We start from the raw sequence: 15160 nt of genomic DNA on the forward strand, positions 1-15160 counted from the left end.
GGTGGGGTGGCGTTGCTGGTTAAAGAGGAAATTAATGCAATAGTAAGGAGGGGCATTAGCTTGGATGATGTGGAATCGGTATGGGTGGAGCTGCGGAATACAAAAGGGCAGAAAACACTAGTGGGAGTTGTGTACAGACCACCAAACAGTAGTAGTGAGGTTGGGGACAGCATCAAACAAGAAATAAGGGATATGTACAGTAAAGGTACAGCAGTTATAATGGGCGATTTTAATCTACATATTGACAGGGCTAACCAAACTGTGGTGGAGGAGAATTTCCTGGAGTGTATTAAGGATGGTTTTCTAGACCAATATGTCGAGGAACCAACTAGAGAGCTGGCCATCCTAGACTGGGTGATGTGTAATGAGAAGGGACTAATTAGCAATCTTGTTGTGTGAGGTCCCTTGAGGAAGAGTGACCATAATATGGTAGAATTCTTTATTAAGATGGAGAGTGATACAATTAATTCAGAAACTAGGATCCTGAACTTAAGGAAAGGTAACTTTGACGGTATGAGGCGTGAATTGGCTAGAATAGACTGGCAAATGATACTTAAAGGGTTGACGGTGGACAGGCAATGGCAAACATTTAAGGATCACATGGATGAACTTCAACAATTGTACATCCCTGTCTGGGGTAAAAGTAAAACGGGGAAGGTGGCTCAACCGTGGCTAACAAGGGAAATTAAGGATAGTGTTAAATCCAAGGAAGAGGCATATAAATTGGCCAGAAAAAGAAGCAAATCTGAGGACGGGAGAAATTTAGAATTCAGCAGAGGAGGACTAAGGGTTTAATTAAGAGTGGGAAAATAGAGTACGAGAGGAAGCTTGCCGGGAACATAAAAACTGACTGCAAAAGCTTCTATAGATATGTGAAAAGAAAAAGATTAGTGAAGACAAATGTAGGTCCCTTGCAGTTGGATTCAGGTGAATTTATAATGGGGAACAAAGAAATGGCAGACCAATTGAACAAATGCTTTGGTTCTGTCTTCACAATGTACTAGGGGACAGTAGGTCTAGTGAGAAGGAGGAACTGACGGATATCCTTATTAGGCAGGAAATGGTGTTAGGGAAATTGATGGGATTGAAGGGCGATAAATCCCCAGGGCCTGATAGTCTGCATCCCAGAGTACTTAAGGAAGTGGCCCTAGAAATAGTGGATGCATTGGTGATCATTTTCCAACAGTCTATCGACTCTGGATCAGTTCCTATGAACTGGAGGGTAGCTAATGTAACACCACTTTTTAAAAAAGGAGGGAGAGAGAAAACGGGTAATTATAGACTGGTTAGCCTGACATCAGTAGTGGGGAAAATGTTGGAATCAATCATTAAGGATGAAATAGCAGCGCATTTGGAAAGCAGTGACAAGATCGGTCCAAGTCAGCATGGATTTATGAAAGGGAAATCATGCTTGATGAATTTTCTGGAATTTGTTAGAGGATGTAACTAGCAGAGTGGACAAGGGAGAACCAGTTGATGTGGTGTATTTGGACTTTCAAAAGGCTTTTGACAAGGTCCCACACAAGAGATTGGTGTGCAAAATCAAAGCACATTGTATTGGGGGTAATGTACTGACGTGGATAGAGAACTGGTTGGCAGACAGGAATCAGAGAGTTGGGATAAACGGGTCCTTTTCAGAATGGCAGGCAGTGACTAGTGGGGTGCCGCAGGGCTCAGTGCTGGGACCCCAGCTCTTTACAATATACCTTAATGATTTAGATGAAGGAATTGCGTGTAATATCTCCAAGTTTGCAGATGACACTAAATTGGGTGGCGGTGTGAGCTGTGAGGAGGACGCTAAGAGGCTGCAGGGTGACTTGAACAGGTTAGATGAGTGGGCAAATGCATGGCAGATGCAGTATAATGTGGATAAATGTGAGGTTATGCATTTTTGGGGCAAAAACACAAAGGCAGAATATTATCTGAATGGCGGCAGGTTAGGAAAAGGGGAGGTGCAACGAGACCTGGGTGTCATACTTCATCAGTCATTGAAAGTTGGCATGCAGGTACAGCAGGCGGTGAAGAGGGCAAGTAGTATGTTGGCCTTCATAGCTAGGGGATTTGAGTATAGGAGCAGGGAGGTCTTACTGCAATTGTACAGGGCTTTGGTGAGACCTCAACTGGAATATTGTGCTCAGTTTTGGTCTCCTAATCTGAGGAAGGGCGTAGTTGTTATTGAGGGAGTGCAGCGAAGGTTCACCAGACTGATTCCAGGGATGGCTGGACTGACATATGAGGAGAGACTGGATCAAGTGGGCCTTTATACACTGGAGTTTAGAAGGATGAGAGGGGATCTCATAGAAACATATAAGATTCTGACGGGACTGGAAAGGTTAGATGCGGGAAGAATGTTCCCGATAATGGGGAAGTCCAGAACCAGGGGACACAGATTTAGGATAAGGGGTAGGCCATTTAGGACTGAGATGAGGAGAAACTTCTTCACTCAGAGAGTTGTTAACCTGTGGAATTCCCTGCTGCAGAGAGTTGTTGATGCCAGTTCATTGGACGTATTCAAGAGGGAGTTAGATATGGCCCTTACAGCAAAAGGGATCAAGGGATATGGAGAGAAAGCAGGAAAGGGGTACTGAGGGAATGATCAGCCATAATCTTATTGAATGGTGGTGCAGGCTCGAAGGGCCGAATAGCCTACTCCTGCACCTATTTTCTATGTTTCTATGTTTCTACAAATCGAAAAGGCTGGAAAGAAAGGAGTTACATTCAGATAGAACTTTATCACATCCTCAGCCAAAGAATACTTCTAAAGTGCAGTTGTTCTGTCATACAGGTAAATTCAGTAGTCAATTTGCACACAACAAAGTCCCACAAACAGTATATGAATGAATGACCAGATAATCTGCTTTGGTGGCATTGGTTCAGGGCAGAATGTTGCGCTGGAAAACTCCGCTGTGCTTCAAATACAAATAGTGGGATCTTTTACATTCACCTGAGCTGGCAGACAGGACTACAGTTTAACCAAAACACAGCACTTCTGACAGTGCAGCACCCCCTTCATTTTGCACTGAAGTATCGGCCTGTACTTAGCTCCATGATGTGTGTTAATACCCACAACTTTCTACCTCCGAAGTGCGAATACCAGAAACCCAGTCAAGTTGACACAAACCACTGCTGAGTACAACCACATAAGGTGGATATCCATCCGATCTATCAGTTTCTTGAGTAAAATGACAAAATGTAATTCCATCCAACTCATTATTGAAAGCTTTCCCCACGTCAAAGGAACGCCCAGAGCATGAACCCAGTGAATGAGGTTGACGAACAATCTGTATAAAGATCTGTGAGTGTAAAATTTAACTGACCTTTATATGAACAAGGTTTGAGACTACTTTGAACATCCAGTGAGGATATATTTCTCAACTTAACTGGTAGACTTTATTGGAAAGGGAAGAGCATTCTGACAAAACTTAAAATTGCACAAAAAAGCCAATCATTCCAGGGCACTTCCTCATGCCAGCTGGGAACCAGCCTACTGGAACCCAGCACACTTTTTTTTTTAATATCACATCATATTAACATTCTTACAACAGAAGCTTTGAGGCACCTTTACGTATCTTTCATACTAAAAATCCAGGTCTAATTCTAGGACAGCTGACTGCAAAGAATATGATATTTGTCGAGGTTCCACAAAAACATGGATTTTGGCAATCTCAATTGAGGCCCCAGTAACCACACGTAAGACATCCAAGAAGCACACAGTTTAGTTTGCCGGAACAGTATGTTTATTAACTGAGCTGTGGCCTTTCCTGGCTTAGACAGAGCTCTGCCTTAAGACCATTTATAATATTTCTTAATTTTACCACTCAGGCATACTGATACACTCTGTGCTTTTTCCCACTTGATTGGACTCTCCTTAAGATACTGGATCAAAATGGAAAGGCTAACTTTTTGCATCTCCAGTCGGGTAGGAGATGCCCTCCCAACTTTAGATGACCCTCTAGCTCCTCGGTCATTTGCATGCCAGATGTGAGCTCCCTGGCTTCTACCTGGGATTTTCATGGAACAGGGCTAACATACTGCAGAAGGCCACGGAGCAGGAGGAAGACAGCAGTTTCCAAACTGCATGAATTTATTTTCATATATTTAAAGATTTCTGCTGCTGCTCCTGGAGCTATAAACAAAAGCCATATTTCCCCCATTATAATATTATTTGCTTGCACCTACTGGGGTCGCTCACCCTCCAGGATTGTCCTGTAAGCTCCAGAAATTAAAGAATAATTTCCAGGACACTGCTGCCAGCGACCCCGGAGAAAATTCATAGGGGTATTTAAATTAAAATGTCTGCTTTCTTTTTTCATGTTCTTTCGACACTTTTGTAAATCAGATATACAAATTATATCACCCATACAAGAAGAGGCAACACTGGACCAAATGAAGGCTTTGCAGCTTCCGCCATTTGACTTGACTTGAGATCAGCTTGCCAATTATTGGTCTGGAGGCCAATGAAGGAATATTGTGGATGGAAAGCAAGGAGGCTTTTGTGCAACTCATGGCTCATATCAACCTTTTCTTATTCTTCTTCCTCCTCCTACACACTATTTTCAGTGCCGTTTTGGTCTCCTTACCTAAGGAAGGATATACTTTCCATAGAGGGAGTGGAACAAAGGTTCACCAGGCTGATTCTTGGGATGGAGGATTGTCCTATGAGGAGAGATTGAGTAGATTAAGCCTATATTCTTCATTGAGGTGATCTCATTAAAACCTACAAAATTCTTACAGAGCTTGACAGGGTAGCTGCAGGGAGAATGTTTCCCCTGGCTGGGGAGTATAGAGCCAGGGGTCACGCTCTCAGAATAAGGGGTCGGCCATTTAAGATGAGGAGAAATTTCTTCACTCAGAGGGTGGTGAATCTTTGGAATTCTCTACCCCAGAGGATTGTGGAGGTTCAGTCATTGGGTGCATTCAAGACAGAGATCGATAGATTTGTAGATATTAAGGGAAATAAAGAATATGGGGATAGTGCAGAAGAATGGAGTTGAGGTAGAAGATTAACCATGATCTTATTCAATGGCGGAGCAGGATCAAGGGGCCGAATGGCCTACTCCTCCTATTTCTTATGTTTTTATGTTTTTCCGTAAACACACAGGCCGGAGTGCGAGTGGTTGAAAGAGTAACTACATTCTCCAATGTCCGTTGGTCAAATGCAGAGAATGAAGTGTGGTAACTCTGGGGATGCTACAAATGCAGTACAGTAGAAAAGCCATACACGCAAACATTTGATTTCAAGGGCAAAGAGAGAGTGTATAATTTTCTCTGCCCAGGCTATCTTCCAAAAGTTTCTGTACCAATCTGGAGAATGAAGGAACACTCTCTGACACCACAGAACTGAAATACGAAACTGTATTTCAATGGATTAACAATCTATGCCATTGTTTATCACAAACAAAACCCACTGTTTTAAATAGACTGGCCTTGGCAGTACTTACAAGCCTGTAAAAAAGCAGCCTTCACATGGAGACAGACTCACAGAAGATAGAAGGTGGAATGCCGACCGTACAATTGCAAGGTCTGAGAAGGGCTGGTGTTTACTGCGACAATGCAATATTTGTCGATTCAGGGTAACTATTCTAAAGCTGCCAAGGACGTAGATCTTGGATTGTTATTATCTTGATCAACATCTCCCTCCTCCACCATTGTTGTACAATTGTTATATTTGGCAGTAAAAAGATACAAACAATACATTTTACAATCCACAGGCTGTTCTGAAGAAGGTGCCCAGCTCCCAGGCTGTCACTTGCGCTGAATAATAAATTTACATTGTAACATGTGGCTTTGTTGTCCACGATAAGAAGGTTAATCACTCTAAAATGGTCCAAAAATACAAGGAGTATAATTCCAGAGAAAAAACAACTTATAGCATAGTACAGGAAAAGACCAAATATTCAACTGGAAGAGGGCTAATTTCAGTGAGTTGAGAAGGGATCTGGTCCAGGGATCTGGAATCAAAGGCTGGCAGTTAAAACAGTAAATGAGCAATGGGTTAATAAATGAAGGCCAGCACGGATTTGCTAAAGAACCTGATTGAGTTCTTTGATGAAGTAATGGAAAGGATGGACCATAAAGTGCGACATCCCCACTGACACCTGGGAGTCCCTGGCCCAAGACCGCCCTAAGTGGAGGAAGTGCATCCGAGAGGGCGCTGAGCACCTCGAGTCTCAACGCCGAGAGAATGCAGAAATCAAGCGCAGGCAGCAGAAAAAGCGTGCGGCAACCCAGTCCCACCCACCCCTTCCCTCAACGACTATCTGTCCCACCTGTGACAGAGTCTGTGGCTCTCATATTGGACTGTTCAGCCACCAAAGAACTCACTTCAGGAATGGAAGCAAGTCTTCCTCGATTCCGAGGGACTGCCTATGATGATGATGATGATGATGACATAATAGACTTGTGAGCAAAATTGAAGCCTATGGGATTAAAAGGGCCGTGCCTGTTTGGATACGAAATTGGCTAAGGGACAGAAAGCAGAAAGTAGTGGTAAACGATTGTTTTTCAGACTGGAAGGAAGTATACAATGGTGTTCCCCAGGGAATTGCAGCAGGGATGAAAAATTTCAGTTATGTGGAGCGACTACAGAAACTGGGGTTGTTCTCCTTAGAGCAGGGAAAGTTAAGGGAGATTTGATACAGGTGTTCAAAATCTTGAAGGGCTTTGATAGAGTAAATAAAAGAAACTTTCCAGTGGCAGAAGGGTCGGTAACTCGAGAACAAAGATGTAAAATGATTGGCGCAAGAACCAGAGGCGACATGAGGAGAAAAAATGACAATGTGTTGTTATGATCTGGAATGCATTGCCTGAAAGGATGGTGAAAGCAGATTCACTTTCAACACTTTCAACAAGGGAATTGGATAACTACTTGAAAAGGAAAAATTTGCAGAGCAGGGGAACGGGACCAATTGGACAGCTCTTTCAAAGAACTGGCACAGACACAATGGGCCAAATGGCCTCCTTCTATGCTGCATCATTCTCTGATTCTCTGATTCTATCGTAATAGAAAACCTCCAGTAAACGGTGCATTAATTTTAAGAAAGAATGTCGAAGTTTGAAATGGTCTGTAATTCAATGCAAAAGCTCAGCTTGAAATCTACAGGAGCCGCAATCGCGAATTATAACCTCTGCCTCTGTGCTCAGCTTCAAAAAGTTGAAACATGATAAATGCTTGATGACCCTGCCAAGACAAATTATACTCAGATCAGGATTTTTTATAAGCTATAGCAAAAATAATAAATCCACAGATTTTTGTACCACAGCCCATTAGTCACGGAAGACCCTGATAAAACATATGGTGCAATTGGCGTGTGCTCCACATAAATTTATTTTTTGACTATTAAATCTGCTTTGAATATTATTACAACTCGATGGAGCATTTAGCAGAGTGAGTTAGTCACCTGCGTTACGGGAATATTCCAGGGAAAAGTCGTCAGTTTATGAATCAAAAGCTAAAATAGAAACTCGTAGCTTTTAAACTTCATTTTTTTACCGAAGGAACTAGCAGGTGTTACGTGCAAGCTATATTTCCTGTGGTAATAGGGAGACATTTAATGATTGGATCACGATTCTGAGTTTTAGTGTTTTGCATCAATTGGGGAATTGTATTTTATGGGGCCGAATGGGAAGTGAGTTGGTCAGTTGGAATTCCATGCACGGATCAGGCATGTGTTTACATAGATTCCTCTCCGGTTGAGCATTCCTGGGATCCACACAGGAAAAATGATGGCATCTGAAAATTATTTGAAGTCGGGTAATTACCGACTCATGTTAATTCCTTCATAAACCGTTGAAATATTTTTTGGAGAAAGTGTTTTCTGAAGTGGTTTGTGAATGTTAAATCACCTTGTCTAAAGTAACAAAAGGAGGGCCTACAAGAGAAAGTGGTGTCGAAACCTCCAGTCAATATTAAAATAAGAGGTGCAGTTTATCGTTCTGAGAACTACAGGAAGCTGCTGAGAGATTTTGATAAGATGGTGGAATGAGAAAAAGATGGAATTCAATGTCAGTAAATATCAGGGAGTACACTTTGATTTAAAAAATGTCAAAGTAATCATTATACTTTGAGTGGGGGAAGGTTGGGTGATTGGAAGAGCAGAGAGATTTGGCGATTCAGTCTCACAGGACATTAAAAACATCACCTCAAGTGGATAAGGCCAGAATGTTAATGGAATACTGGGTTTTACGGCCAGGGGCAAAGAATATAAAACGGTGAATCTATGCAACAACCTAGGAAGATCACAGTTATTGATACATTGGTCCCAATTTTAACTCATAAGAACATAAGAAATAGGAGCAAGAGTGGGCCATATGGCCCCTCGAGCCCGCTCCGCTATTTAATACGATCATGGTTGATCCGATCATGGATTCAGGTCCACTTCCCTGCCCGCTCCCCATAACCCCTTATTCCCTTACCGGTTAAGAAACTGTCGATCGTTGTCTTAAATTTATTCAATGACCCAGCTTCCACAGCTCTCTGAGGCAGCGAATTCCACAGATTTACAACCCTCTGAGAGAAGAAATTTCTCCTCATCTCAGTTTTAAATGGACGGCCCCTCATTCTAAGATTATACCCCCTAGTTCTAGTCTCCCCCATCAGTGGAAACATCCTTTCTGCATCCACCTTGTCAAGCCCCCACATAATCTTATACGTTTCGATAAGATCACCTCTCATTCTTCTGAATTCCAATGAGTAGAGGCCCAACCTACTCAACCTTTCCTCATAAGTCAACCCCCTCATCGGAATCAACCGAGTGAACCTTCTCTGAACTGCCTACAAAACAAGTTTGCGGATGATACCAAGTTGGGTGGCAGTGTGAGCTGCGAGGAGGATGCTATTAGGCTGCAGAGTGACTTGGATAGGTTAGGTGAGTGGGCAAATGCATGGCAGATGAAGTATAATGTGGATAAATGTGAGGTTATCCACTTTGGTGGTAAAAACAGAGAGACAGACTATTATCTGAATGGTGACAGATTAGGAAAAGGGAAGGTGCAACGAGACCTGGGTGTCATGGTACATCAGTCATTGAAGGTTAGCATGCAGGTACAGCAGGCGGTTAAGAAAGCAAATGGCATGTTGGCCTTCATAGCGAGGGGATTTGAATACAGGGGCAGGGAGGTGTTGCTACAGTTGTACAGGGCCTTGGTGAGGCCACACCTGGAGTATTGTGTACAGTTTTGGTCTCCTAACTTGAGGAAGGACATTCTTGCTATTGAGGGAGTGCAGCGAAGGTTCACCAGACTGATTCCCGGGATGGCGGGACTGACCTATCAAGAAAGATTGGATCAACTGGGCTTGTATTCACTGGAGTTCAGAAGAATGAGAGGGGACCTCATAGAAACGTTTAAAATTCTGACGGGTTTAGACAGGTTAGATGCAGAAAGAATGTTCCCAATGTTGGGGAAGTCCAGAACCAGGGGTCACAGTCTGAGGATAAGGGGTAAGCCATTTAGGACCGAGATGAGGAGAAACTTCTTCACCCAGAGAGTGGTGAACCTGTGGAATTCTCTACCACAGAAAGTAGTTGAGGCCAATTCACTAAATATATTCAAAAGGGAGTTAGATGAAGTCCTTACTACTCGGGGGATCAAGGGTTATGGCGAGAAAGCAGGAATGGGGTACTGAAGTTTCATGTTCAGCCATGAACTCATTGAATGGCGGTGCAGGCTAGAAGGGCTGAATGGCCTGCTCCTGCACCTATTTTCTATGTTTCTATGTTTCTAAGTATATCCTTTCGTAAATATGGAAACCAAAACTGCACGCAGTAATCCAGGTGTGGCCTCACCAATACCCTGTATAACTGTAGCAAGACTTCCCTGATTTTATACTCCATCCCTTTGCAATAAAGGCCAAGATTCCATTGGCCTTCCTGATCACTTGCCGTACCTGTATACTATCCTTTTGTGTTTCATGCACCAGGACTCCATGCCCCACACACATACCTAGCAGAGTCCAAGTGGTTAAAATGTGGCGGTGGGACTCAACTGCTCCTTTCCCGCCTCGATCTGGCCAGCAGCAATTTTAAGCTGCAGGCAGCAAGGATATCTGCCCCAAACCTCATTAAATATGCAGATTGGGCTCTGATGATGTAATTTTAAACCTGAGGTCTGTGCAGGGAAGTGGCTTCCCCTCCAGGCCAAATCCACCGGGAACAACAGCCGGGACCCGGACAAACCCAGCGGGGTATGTTTTTACATTTTTGGTTTCAATTCCTTGTGATCCAGGAGGAGCAGGACTACTGCTCCGGGCCACGAAAGAAAACCTGGGATTGCCCCAGCCTCGGACGTCCGCCCGTCACGGTGATTCCCCTCCCGGAGCCTTCCACTGGACTTGCCTTGTGCAACTCCCGGTCACGCCTGCCGGCCAAGCAGCAGTTCCGACCAGTAGGAGTCTGGTCTTGCGTGCGTAAGTGAGGCCCGGGAGCTAAAATCTCTCCCCGGGCCTCACTATGCGAGTTTGTCACTTGCCTTGCCCCCTGAACCTACACGCAACAATCCCAGCTGAGTTCAAATTGAGGCTATTGGTTCTTTTAGCGTATACCAATCAAAAATAAAGGCCGGAATTTTCCCTGAAAAAATCGGGTGGGTTTGGAGCGTGGGGGTAGTTAAATTGTTAAAAGTGGGATCCCTGACCTGATCCCACCTCCCACCTGCACAATCCCGTTTTTCCCAAAGGCGGGGAGGGGGGAGACCAACCTGCTCCCAGGGAGTGGAATGTCAATTTAAATATTGTAATGAGGCTGCAAGCCTCTATTTCCCCCATCCATTTTAAATTTAATTGCCTGGGGATGGATTTCACCCAAGCTATGAAACCGGCAGTTAAACCATCGCGGGAACTACTGCATCCAGTGGCTTTATACCTGCCTCCCGGATCAAGGGTCCCGACCCCCCCTCGATCAGAGACCCTCCCACGAGGACTCCAATCACCACATGAGGCTTCCCCCCGAACCCCAGCCCAGCCCCAGGCCTCTCCTCCCAACCGATGATGAGGCCAGCCAAGATCCTCCGAATGCCGACCCCGATCTTCTGCCCACCTCCCTCCATCCCTGGAAAGAAAGGAAGAAAGAACTTGCATTTATATAGCAACTTTCACGACTACAGGATGTCCCAAAATGCTTTACAGCCAATGAAGTACTTATGAAGTGTTGTAGGGAAACACGGCAGCCAATTTGTACATAGCAAAGTCCCACAAACAGCAATGAGATAAATGACCAGTTAATCTGTTTTAGTGACGTTGATTGAGGCATAACTATTGGCCAGGACACCTGTGAGAACTCCCCTGCTCTGCTTTGAATAGTACCATGTGATTTTTTTATGTCCACCAGACAGGGCAGATGAGGGACCTTTGACAGTGTAGCACTCCTTCAGTACTACACTGAGGTGTCAGTCTAGATTACATGCTCAAGTCTCCTCAGTGGGACTTGAACCCCAAACCTTCTGACTCATAAACGAGAGGGTAGCTGTTAGGACAGGAAGTCCAGGGAATGTGTGCGGGTGATCCCTAGAAGTCTGTCACAATTTGTCCAGAATCTCCACATAGAAAAGTTCGAAAAACGTTGCTGCAGTTTCTTCAGATCAGCTGGAATAACACAACTGTTCACAGTGACCTATAGCGTTGTGTCTTCTTAACCTCTTTATTCTCCATTGACCATTGGCTTGTGGCTTATCTTCTATTATGTGTCTCACTTGCTGCCTCCTTTTCCATCCTTCTGACTCTTGATGTGCTGCGGGGCGCTTTGAGATGTACAGTGGTCGTGGAAGGCGCGATATAAATCCAAGTCTTTCTTTTTTTTTCAATATCCCTGAGAGAAAGAAGACACGGATAAGAGTCTTTGATTGATGCAGTGACTTTTATTTCTAAGCAATGGCCATTATTCGGACAGCAGTTTTATCGGGTCGCGGTCCTACGCAATCAAGGGGAGCCTGAGTTAAAGTTAGCTTATGTCGGGCAATCACGTCATGTCCGGCAGAGGGATCAATGGCTGGCCATTCATTTTCTTTCACATTCAGATGCAGCAATGGTAATCACCGCCACACAGCTGCCGAAATATGCCCTTCCACCTCTCACAACGAGAGCATTTGCACGAACCTCCAAAGCTAGCGCACCACTGGTTGAAGTCTGAAATCCAAAAAGGAAGAGTTCATTAATCCATAGGTCTGTGGGGGTGGGGGAGGAGAGGGAGAACAGCAGAAACCATACCAAGCCGAATCTGTCAGTGTTAGTCACTTGGGGAGTATTACAGGGGGCATTCGGCATGGCAGCCCAACCTGCAAGGACCATCAGCAGGTCGGGGCCGTCAAAGGAGCAGCGTGGAGCATACCGCTTCAAGGTACAGCACATGCTGGAGAGCGACAGCTGTGAAGAGGGTGACTGGATTGGACGTCACCAAGGTGCAGGTCGCTGATTGGAGTGTTGGCAGGTGCAGCAGGAACGGTGAGTGATCGTGGATCAAAGTGATCGGGGCCCAGGAAAAGCAAGGACCATGGGGCAGCACAGGCCAGCACAGGCTGCAATGTGTGTGCGCACTAGCTCCGTGTAACAGAGCTGGTCTCCAGTCATCTTGGTTAATCCTTGCCACTGGACCAAGACCTAGCTCTGTCAAGCCCGTCTGGTGGCTGGTGTGCAACGGCCACCACAAGTTAAAAAAATCCACGCACAGGCATCTTCCACCCTTCAAAGAGGCAGCTCGTGCAGAATACGGAGTGCAGCAGCATAGAGTGACATTTGTGAGTTTGGTAAGTGGGTGAGTTCGGGCAAGCGGGGGTGGCAGGTGCTGTTTTGTCTTGTTTTTCCTACCAGTGCTGACACTAGAGCAGCTGATAAGGCGTGCGAGAGTAGGAGACGGAGGCCCAGAGACCAGTCCAACCAGCTGCAGACAAAGCTAGAGGGGTGAGAAATCGAGAGGTGACGTCAGAGTGCGGGGAGGAGCAGCATCAGCGGCAGTCGGGGTCAGCGGCCTACAAAGGCCCAGCGGCCGTCAGTGAGCGAGCAGTGCGGGGAGGAGGGACAAGAAATCAAAAAGTGACGTCACAGCCAAGCTGGTAAGTGGTTGGCTGATCGGCTGGTGAGTATATCTCTTTGATTTTGTGTTCTAATAGATAAGAGGATAAATTACGAAATAGTTGTTTAGTGTGTGTAGTGGGAGTCAGTGTTTTTGCTGGGTAATTTAAGGGTAACTAGTGGGATGGCAGGGCAGCTCGTTCAAACAGAATGCAATACCTGTGCCATGTGGGAATTCCTGGATGCTTCCCGCAACGGGGATGACCACATGTGCAGGAAGTGTCTCCAGCTCCTCCAACTCGAGCGCCGAGTCTCAGAGCTTGAGCAAGGACTGGAGGCACTGAGGAGCATCCGAGAGAATGAGAGGTACGTGGATAGCTCGTTTCAGGCGTTGGTCACCCCACAGATTAAAAGGTTACAGGAGGATAGAGAATGGGTGACCGTCACACAAGAGTATGGCGAGGCAGGTAGTGCAGGAGTCCCCTGAGGCTATCCCGCTCTCCAACCTGTACTCTATTCTGACTACTGGCGAGGGCGGTGATGCCTCTGGGGAGTGAAGCCAGGGCCAAGTCCACAGCACCGTGGGTGGCTCAGCTGCACAGCGGTGGAGGAAGAAGACGGGAAGGGCTATAGTGATAGGAGATTCAATAGTTAGGGGAGCAGATAGGTGCTTCTGCGGCAGCAAAAGTGACATCAGGATGGTGTGTTGCCTCCCTGGTGCAAGGGTCAATGATGTCACTGAGCGACTGCAGGGCATTCTGGGGAGGGAAGGGGAACAGCCAGTAGTTGTGGTCCACATTGGTACCAACGACATAGGTAGAAAGGGGGGGTGAGGTCCTGAAAGCTGAGTTTAGGGAGTTAGGAGTAAGATTGAAAGCCAGGACCTCAAAGGTGGTAATCTCAGGATTACTGCCAGTGCCACGTACTAGTGAGGGTAGAAATAGGAAGGCTAGTCAGATAAATACGTGGCTGGGGCATTGGTGTAGGAGGGAGGGCTTTAATTTCCTGAACAATTGGGACCGCTTCTGGGGTAGGTGGGACCTGTACAAGTCGGACTGGTTATACCTCAACAGAGACAGGACCAATGTTCACGTGGGTGGTTTTGATAGTGCGGTTGGGAGGGCTTTAAACTAGCTTGGCAGGGGGATGGGAACCCAGGAGAGGGCTCTGAGCTAGTTAGAGTGGGTGAGAGCTCAGATGAACAGAACCCCAAGAAAGGATGCAAAAGGCAGGAGGAAACAGAGCAGAGTAGCACTGGGGTAAGTGTAAACCACAAGGTAATACGAAGGGACAATATGTATGAATATAAAGGGGCTGCAGGAGGGGTCAAAACTAAAAATCATGGTTTAAAAACTAGTATTAAAACACTTTACCTAAACGCATGCAGCATTCGAAACAAAGTAAATGAGTTGACGGCACAAAACATTACAAATGGGTATGATTTGGTGGCCATTACAGAAACGTGGTTGCAGGGTGGCCAAGACTGGGAATTAAACATACAGGGGTATCTGACAATTCGGAAAGATAGACAAGAAGGGAAAGGAGGTGGGGTAGCTCTGTTAATAAAGGATGATATCAGGGCAGTTGTGAGAGATGACATTGGCTCTAATGAACAAAATGTTGAATCATTGTGGGCGGAGATTAGAGATAGTAAGGGGAAAAAGTCACTGGTGGGCGTAGTTTATAGGCTCCCAAATAATAACTTCACAGTGGGGCGGACAATAATCAAGGGAATAATGGAGACATGTGAAAAAGGAACAGCAGTAATCATGGGGGATTTTAACCTACATATCGATTGGTCAACTCAAATCGCACGGGGTAGCCTGGAGGAGGAATTCATAGAATGCATACGGAATTGTTTCTAAGAACAGTATGTTACAGAACCTACAAGGGAGCAAGCTATCTTAGATCTGGTCCTGTGTAATGAGACAGGAATAATAAACGATCTCCTGGTAAAAGATCCTCGCGGAATGAGTGATCACAGTATGGTTGAATTTGTAATACAGATTGAGGGTGAGGAAGTAATGTCTCAAACGAGTGTACTATGCTTAAACAAAGGGGACTACAGTGGGATGAGGGCAGAGTTAGCTAAAGTAGACTGGAAACACAGTCTAAACGGTGGCACAATTGAGGAACAGTGAAGGACTTTTAAGGAGCTCT

This window comes from Pristiophorus japonicus, chromosome 16 (genome assembly GCF_044704955.1).
Source record: "Pristiophorus japonicus isolate sPriJap1 chromosome 16, sPriJap1.hap1, whole genome shotgun sequence".
Classification (NCBI taxonomy): domain Eukaryota; kingdom Metazoa; phylum Chordata; class Chondrichthyes; family Pristiophoridae; genus Pristiophorus; species Pristiophorus japonicus.